An 11,550-nucleotide genomic window follows, 5' to 3' on the forward strand; every position below is an offset into this window, starting at 1 on the left:
ATATATTTTCAGTGAAGGTTTCCACTATTTGTTTCATTCTTCGTTTAAATTAGTGAACATATTTTAACAATTTTCGAATCAGAAACATTTAAATTATACACCAATCAAAAATTATTTTTCATTTTTTAGCATTGAAATAGGTGTGTAATTATTTTGGCCTCTCCATCTTTTTCGATTTAACAACATTTAGGTTGATTTTAAACAATTGCATATCAAGTACACTTAAGTTATGCATTAATACCATTAATTAATTTTCATAAGCTATTTCTGGAGTTTTAAAAATAAATATGCATATAATTTTTCTACTATTTTGCTAAATTTTTAATGACATTCTTCTTTAGGTGATTTGTCATCTACAAACGTTGGCAATTATTAGCGGTATCTGTACTTTGTCGACCGCTTTTGCATTTTATTTACAAATGTTTATAACCTTTATTGATAGCAGAAAATCTGGATAAATTATCGTAATTTTACAGTAAATTTTTTTTTTATTTTTGCAAATTTTTAATTATAGTTTTTTATATTGATTCCTAAATAGTCATAAACTCTATTTCCGATCTTTTAAAGATGAATATACATAAACTTCTTACTGTACATATTAACTATTTTTTATTTTCTTTTCGAGTAAAATAAATCTCCTTAAAAATTAACTTTAATTATAAAAAATAGGAACTCATTAGAGCCGCAAATCGCAAATGCAAAGCTATCTAAAATTGCATTTATTCTAAGTTTTGTCATGTTCGGCTTCAATTAAAATGCAAACGCAATTTAATGGCCTGACGAGTTGCATTTCTAAGCTCCAATTACACAGCTATTAGGCTTTAAGTTTCCTAGGTTTGCTCGCTAATAAAAAGTGTTCCGGTTAGGAAAATATTGTCAGTGTTAGAAGTACCTGTTCCCGAGCTTTTGCTTTAATTTGCATTGCATAAATTGGAATTAAAATCATTGCTTGCTTTAACTCGCATAATATTTTTCAAAGCTCGTCATTTCATACTAATGCATTAAGATGCAATAGAAATTCATGAATAAAATGTTGAGGTAAAAAGCAAATACTTTATCATTTTTTTCCATGTTAATATATTTATATTGATTTTTGATTTTTATCATTTTAGATTTTTTTTTTATACAGATGTCTAGACAGACGTTAATTGTTTTGTATAGATAAACCTCAGACCATTTACAACCTGTAGATAACTACTAAGTCCAGGGCTCTATGATTCTCATGAAAATCCACCATTTTGGTGCCCAACAAGAGGGTAAATATATAACTTGACTTGGTATCCTTAATTCGTATTGTACATATATATAGCATCAAATGTATGTTATAAACGCAGTGGTAAAAATATAAACTTAAGTGCTGTCATGTAAGTCCTTATAAATGCTTAAAAAAATAGATATGTTTTAATTGTTGCAATACGACAGAAAATTATGCAATCTGGGAGGGTAATTTTTTTTGTTTATTTATGTACAGGGGAGTACTATTTTTATGCGGTAATCCCACAAAAGTAAAAATGATTTTGAGAGAACCATTGTCTACTGTTTGTACAGTTTAAATTAATGCTCATCAATTTTTCACGTTAAGGAAATTCAATCTGAACATTTTTAGACTGGTTGTACCTACTTACTAACAAAACAAGATTTAACATGCTTAGAAATTTTTTTCTAATCTTAATAGTCTTCTAATAACTGTAGATAAATGCTATTATTGTATCTCTGTTGTAAGTAATAAAAGTAAAACTAGTTACAAGCACTTCATCAACTACGCTATAATCATACCTAGAGTATTTTGAACACATTTCAAAAAAAACGAATGTGCTGGAAAGCTCATTGTGCAACTCAAGTTAGAGAAGGATAGAGAACCATGATCTGAGCAATTGGAACCTAATGTCACCTTACTATCTCCAGAGTAGAAGGACCATAAGGAGAGATACTTCATTAATAACTTAATTATTAATAGAATCTAAGGAGTGAGAGACGATAAAATATAATTTGATTAACATGCAAATTACTTGGCTCTAAAATGCAAATGCTATGGATTTAATATAAAGCAATCTAGTTATTTGGAAATAGCTAAATCATATCTCTATCTTGAATCAATTTTTAGTCAATTAACTTTTACCTATAGTAATCAAATTTCTAAAAAAATTATCATATAAGTAAATGGTAAATAAATTTCCCAATAATATTTAAAATATAAAGACTCATTTCAAAATATTAACTCTCGAAACCAGGAGAACACTAGTGCATATTTTATTAATTATTAAATAATAGAGTTGATTTGCCTGAGTTTTATATTTTTTAATCTTTTACCCAAGCAGCTTACAATTTTAACCTAAGGTTTTTTTTTATTCTTATAATTGTATTTTTTTTTAATAATTGTTCGTATTTAATATTGTACTTGATAAAATAATTTCTGTGCTTTTTTTATTTTACATGTAAATTATAGTAAGTCGAATTGTTATATATCCCAAAAATATTACTAAAATGAAAATATAGGTACTCAATAGGATCGAGGTCTGAAGAGTTCGCTGGTCACTCCAAAATCTTAATCTATTACTTCTGAACTTAGTAATGGGCATTGTGAGGTTATCTTTATTCAAATGAATTGAAAATATATTTTTTAATTATTAAAATACTTTTAAAACTGGGTCCAAATTGTTTTCGTTTTTTTGGTTTATACTTTTCAGTTTGCTCAAAATCTATTTGGGAACCTAATTATATACAAATAAATAATGGTACCGAAAAAACGAGCGTCAACTAAAAAATTCACTTGAATGACACAAAAAGTAGATACTATATTTCTCAGGGATAATAAATGAATTATTACCATCGCATGTATATACATGCGATGATTAAGGTCAAGTTTTTTACACATAAACCTAAAAATAAAATAAATGAATATATAAGTCGGGAAGCTTCATGAGTCAAAAAGCATAAAACAAAAAATAAAATATTTTATCCTATTTTCTTTTCTTTCCTTATTTTCCTCTAAAAAGCCAATAAGCAGAAACACGCATAGGTCTTATTTTTTACGCTTTCTGACTTTTGGAATATCGCGACCAATCCATCCTTTTGTTATTTAAATTACCTTGGAGACCTCCATTTTTGGAGAAAAAAATATTTAGATAAAGTGAGTGACTGTGACGAGGTGTTTTAAGATCAACTGGGAGTAGAGTTTAGTGTTTTCTATGATGCAACCGAAATACTCCAAAGAATTCAGTAAATTCACCAAAAATTAACGCTTTACTGTTAACTTAACTAAAACACACTGCAATGCTTTGCTGAGTGCTACTGCATATGATTCACTGAGAATTTAATACCCTTTATATCACTCTACTTAATAAAGATGCAACATGATCTAATAACCGTCCCAGGAACACATCATTATTCTTTATTCCAGGATAAACATAGTATTATAAGCATTTCAAATTACAATTATATCAATTGTTATGGTTTACGTTACCATTTGTTTATTATATTAATATCTCTATATAATATTTATATTTGAAGCATTTACTACAGATTTTTTTTTAACAAAGTTACTTTGAAATAATCATATCAATAAGGCTCAATGACCCAATATTATATATTATTTACATTGACTTAGATTCAGAATTCCCAAACCTTAATAAGTTTTTTAATAGCTCTTTATGTCTTAAGTTATATCAATTTTCATAAAAAACGTGCTACAGAAAATCGGGAATAAATTATGGCCTATGAAAATAATGTTGGTTGTTTTAACAAGCATCAAAATATTGGATAATGAATCTGAAAAAATATAATAAGTATAATTCAGAGAAAGTAGGCAAATCCAACTAATGTAAATATTCAATTTATTTAAATAAAGTGCAAGCTTTACTAAGTGTTTTTAGTTTTTTATATAAAATTATAAAAGGTTGACTCGGTTTCATTTGACAAATTTTGTGATAACCAAATAACTTAAATTGTAATTTGTGTGATGTTTTATTTCCACTCAAAACTAAAAACATTATTTTCTTTAATTAAAAATTCTTTGATAAAAAAACTAATATATTTAAATTTTTGGAAGATTTTCTCTCTTTTTTATACAAATAATTCATACAAATACATGTATTCCTACTCTAGAGAACTCGATATACCTTCCTCAATCATTCAATTATGTGAATTTAATTCCTCCGTTACCTGACGCAAAAAAGGGACGACATTTTAATCTTTTATCCTTTCAAAAAAGAATTAGCTCTGACTTTCTCGAAATGGAATACTGAGGTAATGTAATTACCAATCCTTTATGAGCCAATATTCTCATCTGAAGTAATAAATATTCGAAATGTCATTAGCAATTTGAGAGTCAATTATGGACTACCTACTCAATAAAATATTAATTGAAATGAAAAAATTGCGACAGAGGCAAGACCCTAGAGAAGTCACTTTATGCTTAGGAATTTATTTTAGTTCAGTTTTATGTAATTATTTTTCTTTGATTGTAAGTTATAAAAAACGATATTTTTATATTTTAATTTTTTTAAATCTTCAGAAAGGTAATTTAATTTTAATAGGCAATTGTTTGGAAAATAAAATACTCATCGTGTATATATAACGCACTTTATTAGACATAGAGGAGAAAACATAAACGCGAGAGCAATGTCATAAAATAACAAATGTCAAAGTGATAACGTTTTAACATTTAAACTTGTAATCTAAAAAATAGATTGCTGACATTATAAGCAACTATGAAAAAACGTTATTTTGTAATTCTTCTCTATTGTCGTTTTATAGCTTGAAGCTAATATTTTATATATGAAATAATAAAAGTTGCTTAATGGAAAGAGTAATAAGACTTGTATGTAAGAAAATATAAATGCAATATATGAAAGACAAAAACTAAATTTTTAATATTAGTTAGTATTGATTGCCTTAGTTTTAAGTTGATTTTTCGGGATTTGTGTCATTTAAACATAAATCTACTAACACAGACGTATGTTCTACTCGTAGTATATAAACAGTACCTTACGAAAAGAAGTTCGAAAGAAAAATAAGTAATTCTCCAGCAGTGTTTTAATTATTGATAAAGTTTCCCCAACGTGAAATGTAGTCAAGAGAATTACCTTGACTTTAACTGGAACAGGGCAACTTCTGTGTACCTACACGAATCCACCGACAGTCAAGGAATTCGTAAAGGCCAAAGGGATGCTTGCTAAATGTTTGCTTGTTAGTTTAATTACGATTAATTTTTTAGTGTTTAGTGTTGTGTTTGCACTTTAATTAAAATGTTGTCGCAGCCGTTTAGAATCTGCCGCAGCACTTTAATATAGCAAATGCGGTCGTTAGATTCAAATCTTATTTATTCCTTTCTTTGGTTAATAACATTTGCAACAGATAGTAAATCCTTTATTTTTAATTGCTTTTAATTTTTTTTAACACAGGTGATATATAGAGAAAAATCCAAATTACTTATAAGAATATAGTTGAATACATTTATTTGAAGTATGTACTAAATTACGTTAGACGAAGTAATTTTCAAGCTGATAAAGTTTAAAAATAAATAATAACTAATAGGGTTTTTATTATGTACCTTTTTTTAAAAAAAAGTACAAGACACATACAAAGACAAAACAAACATAAAAACTCAAAGTCATGGTCTCATTAAATATATAAATTTTTTATAAGCTACACGTACTTATAAGAGAAGATAAGAATACAATGTTAAATTAAATTAAAGCATTTCTGAATGACTAATGATTCCCTTTTTAAAGATTTTTTGTTCGGAACATAAAAAATGTCCCTTATACGTACAGTAGGGGCAAGATTTGCCGATTTCGGTGTGATGAAAAAAATTATTTCCATTTATCTGCCACTTTCGCCTCGGCTTTTTCCATCCTTCCGCTTTTATAATAAAAATGCGAAATCTCAGTAATAGCTGTATTAATATCCTTTTTTTTATAATTTGAGCACAGCATTTCACTAATGCCTGACTTGGCGATAAATCATTTATCAAAAAAAATTATGGTGTGAATATTAAAATGTGCTAGGTAGGTAATGTCCATAGAAATATAACGTTAATATTTAAGGTATTAACAGTTCCGTTGATTGTCTTTTCAGTTATTTAAGCTCTAGGGAACAATATACACTCAGAATTGGTTTGCCAGTTTTAACAATTTCGCATCTCTTGTAAACTAGAGTCTATTTATGTATAAGCCTTTAATCATAATTAAACACTTCAGTATCTGTATTTTTTTAATGTTGATTTTACATAAAAATTAAAGCATCCCGCGTTTAAAAGTAAATAAAATTATATTGTAATATATATATTTAAATTACTAAAATTAAATATAATTCGATATTCCAAAATATGACATCTTAAAATCTTCAATTTGTATATTCGCCTCACTTCAACTAAAATTCGAATATACATAAAATTAAATGCTTAGTCAATATATAAAAAAAGTACTAATCAAGCTTATTACTTAAATGCTTTTACCTTACCTAAATAAAACTAGTTTTAGTACATTTTATTGTATTGTGAATTATGAATGAAATTTACTGTATTTCAAGCTAATAATCTAAAACCCAAAATATCATTACTTAATTATGATTTAAAAGGCGTTGCGGAAAAAATCAGGAGGTGTCAAGTCTGGACATCTTAGAGGATTTATTAAGGATAAGGATTGTTAAGAATAATTGAATTTTCTCAATATTTTAATTATTTTTATACCTTCATTTAAGTAATTTTCAAAAAAAAATATCGAACAGTATTAATGAATAAAAAAATATTTGTTTATTTGTTTCATTTTGTTAATTTATTTTAGGCTATAAGTAAAAGTATAAAATAAAAAAAAATAATTGAAAATTATAAATGTATTTAGAGCTTAAGCTTTCGAGTTCAAAAATGGAATAAAAATTGCCTATAAAACTATAAAAACAAACTATGAATTCACATATAAATAATATTAAAACTGTACCTTAAATAACTAAAATAAAATAGTCTCTCTCAATGTTTTTATAATTATTTTTTTATATAATGAAATTTTACACATAAATCTTGAAATAAGTAAATTTAAAATTATTTCTTTTTAAGCATATATTTGAATTTTTTTTTACCTATGTACGCAAATTTTTTGTATGATTTATTCATGTCTGTTTAAATACATTAGTCCCTCTAGTGTAACGATAAATCATATAAATTCCTGTAATTCAAATTATAATTTTATTTCTTATTTGATCATTTTTGTTTCAGATTATCCAGGAAGAAAACATAAAATGGAATATATTAGTAAGACCGCATTAATTGGAAGCAACAAGGCAAAGTTTATACAGCACAATTTATAAATAATTCTAGTGTAAGTATTTTATTTATTTTATATTAGTTCCAGAGAACTAGAATAGATAAAAAATTTAAAATATTTATTGTTAATAAAGTATGAAAATTTATATATTATTTTTTAGCCAACTTTATTTTAAAATAAATTGTCCATAATAAAATACTTGGCAAATTGGTTTAATAGGGAATAAGATTTCCCTCTAAAGATATAATACAACCAGATTGTTCTGTAGAAACTGGGACGTCTTAATTGAAATACGAAATATTAATTTTATCATTAAGCGATTTGTTTTTACTGTATTATTTAATAAAGGCAGTTTAGAGTGCCTTAGTTCCACATGAATACTAACTTTACCAGTAATATTTTATATTTTTCATATTATTTTTTTTTGCAATTTTTACAATAATTTTCACAATTTTTTATTTATTTGAAAAAATATTGTGACACATTGAAAAACACTTCCTTCCTATACTAGATTCATTGATTTTATTTTCATCACTTATTAATTAATAGGAATAGTCTTAAAATAAATTATTGATGATTAGTAATGATAAAGTACTCTTAATAAGAAAATAACTTATCTTGCCAGGGCCTTTAAATAAAAAAATTAATAGGACGCATAGAAAAAAAAATAGTCATGAAATCTCCTCGATTTTGACCATATATGTATACAGTTATAAGTGAAACCTAATTAATCACTTTATAAAACAGTTAATTAAAATATTTTTTATTAACATAAAATTCATGAATAATTAGATATATATAATGAAATAACCACGGAAGTGACAATATTGCCGTGCTATATAGGTCCATATTTTTTTAAACTTTTTTTTTGTCATAGATCAAAAACTTTATACATACTTTGGTTTTTCTTTTTATATACAGGACTATCAGAATACTTTCAAATCATTACAATAATTGACGAAAAACACAATGTTATGAAAAATGCAAAATTACTCTGTGTTGTTTCTCATCTCACTTCTTTCTCGACCACTCTTTAATCCTATGTAGGTGCTGCATTAATTTTTTTCCAAAGGAAAATATTACTAAAAATGATGCTTTCAAATTTAGCAAAATAAAACCATATGAATTACACAGAGCTCCAATAGGTCTACTCTTATTAGTTTAACAGAAGTAGGTTAAATTGGTGAAATGGTACGCAATTAATTAAAATAGTAAATAATTTAATTTGTATATACAATGGAATTTCGCTTTTACCAACTTATTTAAAATACCACTTAAAATTTGAATTAAATTTTTATTTATAATTAGGAGCTAGTTAAAAATTTAGTATTTGTAAAGTACAAATTCTCCTCTATTATACTTGTGTTTTCTCCAAATTTAAAGAAAAAAAAATATTTGGTTTTAGTGAATTGATATATTTAGCATAAGTATTAAATTTATTTCATGTTATTAGCTAAATACTTATTAAAAGATGATCTTAAATCGGAGTAAAATCAAATAACTTAATTGTGGCACTGCCTTTTGACCTAATGGAATTGTCGACTCACGCCTCCAGGTAATGAACTGAAAAGATTTCGAATTGCTAAGCACAGGATATGCTAACTATTTGAAATTAAATTGGACATTACGTTTTAATAGAATAATGCTACGCTCCATTAGTTTCAAGATCTCAGAGGACATTTGCTTAGAAGCTTTTAGAGCTTGATAGTCTATCCTGGGGAATTTTTTTTGTGGACAATTTTCTAAAAGCTTTCATTATTGTTACACCGACCTTCTAACATACATTTTAACTTTCCTTCACTACTTCTAATTTATTTATTATGCTAAAAATAGACTTATTATTGTGATCCTAAATCATATAGGTCTCATAACGAATGACTTGTTTTCATATATAAAGTGTCACCATTCAATTATCCAATTACAATAATTTAACATTCAACATCCTAATTAAATTAAATTGAATTTATTTAAATTTTGTCCGCATAAGCCCGAGCCGTACAATTTCTCCGACTCTTAATTTCCCCCCCAACTTTGTTCCTAAGAAATATAGTCTTCATAATATTATGCTGCTGCGCCTGAATATTAAAGTTAATGTGTCTCAGAATTTTGTGCAAAAGTTAACTCGTTCAGCTTATAATTAAAGTGTTATTTTCCGGCGAAGAATTTTAGATAAAAGTACGTCATACGGGCTGGGCTAACTTTGGACCTTTGTCTTCCTCGCCGGAGGCTTAACAAAAGTTTTGCCAAGGAACAACAAAAGAAAAATAATGCTTTTTGAATAGTTCTTGTCTGAGTTCCGTTAAATTTGAAGTCAAAAATGCAAAACGCGGCATTTGTAAGCCATTCTAAAAATTATTTCCGTTTCGAAACTACGATATTTTCTAAATTGTGCAAAATTGAAATATGAAATTTCGCTGGCAACGGTTCTGAATAAATTTAATTAAAATCAATATAAAAGTAACCAATATTTAGTTGATTAAGCTGTGAAGGAGCCAATTTAATTTGAAGGAGCTAATTTGAATAAAACTCAAAAAATTTTTACGCACCCTAGTCATTTACTAAAAATGTAGTTGAATGAAATTATTGTTTAATAGAAAAGACAATTTTATTTCCTGGGACTATTTCTGATGTTAAATCATTACTAGACGATGAAAACGATGACCAAGTTAAACAATATTATTCTGCCATCGATACAATATATCAATAAAGATTATTTAAAATTTGGTTCATGTTTTACCAATAGTTACCAAAGAACTTACTTTTGATAATTCGTAACTAAAAATAAAACTTATATTTTAAAAACTTTTATAAGTAAAAAATTGGCGTTGCGAAATACTGTGAATCTTTTAGATAATTCCAAGAGAAGGAAAATATAGTGTCGTGTAATAAAGTTATGCGTGAGAAGTAAAAACTGCTGCTATTAGCTAAAGTTAGCGCTTACATCACAAGCGATTTATGTATGATTTATATTCATTATTCGTTGATTCGCAAATATTTACAAACTCATAGAACTGGTGCTAATTAACACTCATACTGAAAATCGTACAATAACATAGAAAACATCTTAACAGAGCCGTTAATAGTTAGCCGTTTTGATAAGTATCTTTTCTTAAAGAGCTCTAAAAGCCGGTAAGATATAGTTTAAATATCCGTCATAAAAATATAGTTTTTCATCCAAAAAAATCCTATTTAAATAAATTTTCTATACCGAAAGCACGCATTTCCTGTACTATAATAAAAGTAAAATAAATTATTTAGTAATCCCCAAACAAAATACGTATCCCCGAATCTCAGGAGTGGACGTTTCTTATATCGGATGAAGCAATTCAACGCTTGAAAGTCCCTGCCTAGATTTAGATTTGCATTTTACATGCTCAAGAGGAAATAGATTTGTCCTGAAAACATCCTGAATTTTCGTGATTAATGTTTCATCGCATTTAAAATCCTGCTCCCAGGAAACATTTTAACGCGGAAATTAGTTTCTTTTGTTAATATCTCGGCTTCTTTCAGACGGGAGCAATGAGGTTTTGCTCTGTTTTTGAAACCGGATATTTTTTAGGTTTAGACTTTTATATGAGTATATGGTGGCGTTGTAAAACGGTAAGACTTTATATATTAAAAAAGAATCATACTGAAAAAAACAAGCAAGAAACCCGATATATATTTCTTAAATTTAATGGTCTTAACATATTTTTAACAGAAAGAATTTGATACACATTAAAATAAAATTTTTAAAAAAAATATAAAAATAACTTCTAAATAAATATAAAGATTGCCGTAGTATCTTAAGTAAATCAATAAAAGAAACAACCTCTTACTTTTTTTCCAGTTAGGGGAGAATTACTATCAGGCTTCTTCCCCAAATAGAGGACGAAATAATTGTTTAATTGTGTGTGTATTAATTTACCTTTTATTCTTGTCGAAGGACCACAGCTTATATGGTGCTAAATCAATTAACTAAGTAAATAAAGCAAACTTGTACAATACAAAATCTATCTATAGATTTACAGGCCTCGAACATAGAAAAATGGTCTTTACGTAGACTTAATTTAGTTTTATTTACATCGACTTGTTTCTTGACAGGTAAGTTTTTACTAACTGGAAATAATGGTGCTAACTCTAATTAAAATGCGTAAAGTACTTTAATTATTATTAAATTAACACACGACAACAAAAATATAACTAGAGACATTTATATTCATAAAGGTAGCTTTTAACTACCTTAAGAGAAGGCATTTATGGATCTTTATTAGGTCACTAAAAGTGGAAGCCGTTTCGGCTTATTAGA

General features: G+C 26.8%; 1 long non-coding RNA gene across 1 annotated transcript in view; it reads left to right on the forward strand.

Annotated features, from left to right (window-relative positions):
• Nucleotides 1-7,318, forward strand: part of LOC126737346 (uncharacterized) — a 247,205-nt gene extending 239,887 nt beyond the window's left edge. Inside the window, exon 4 of the long non-coding RNA XR_007661001.1 lies at nt 7,214-7,318. This is a non-coding gene — a long non-coding RNA (uncharacterized LOC126737346). The remainder of the gene's footprint in view (nt 1-7,213) is intronic.
• Nucleotides 7,319-11,550: the final 4,232 nt, after the last annotated feature.

The sequence above is a fragment of the Anthonomus grandis genome, chromosome 6 (assembly GCF_022605725.1).
Source record: "Anthonomus grandis grandis chromosome 6, icAntGran1.3, whole genome shotgun sequence".
Taxonomy (NCBI): Eukaryota; Metazoa; Arthropoda; class Insecta; order Coleoptera; family Curculionidae; genus Anthonomus; species Anthonomus grandis.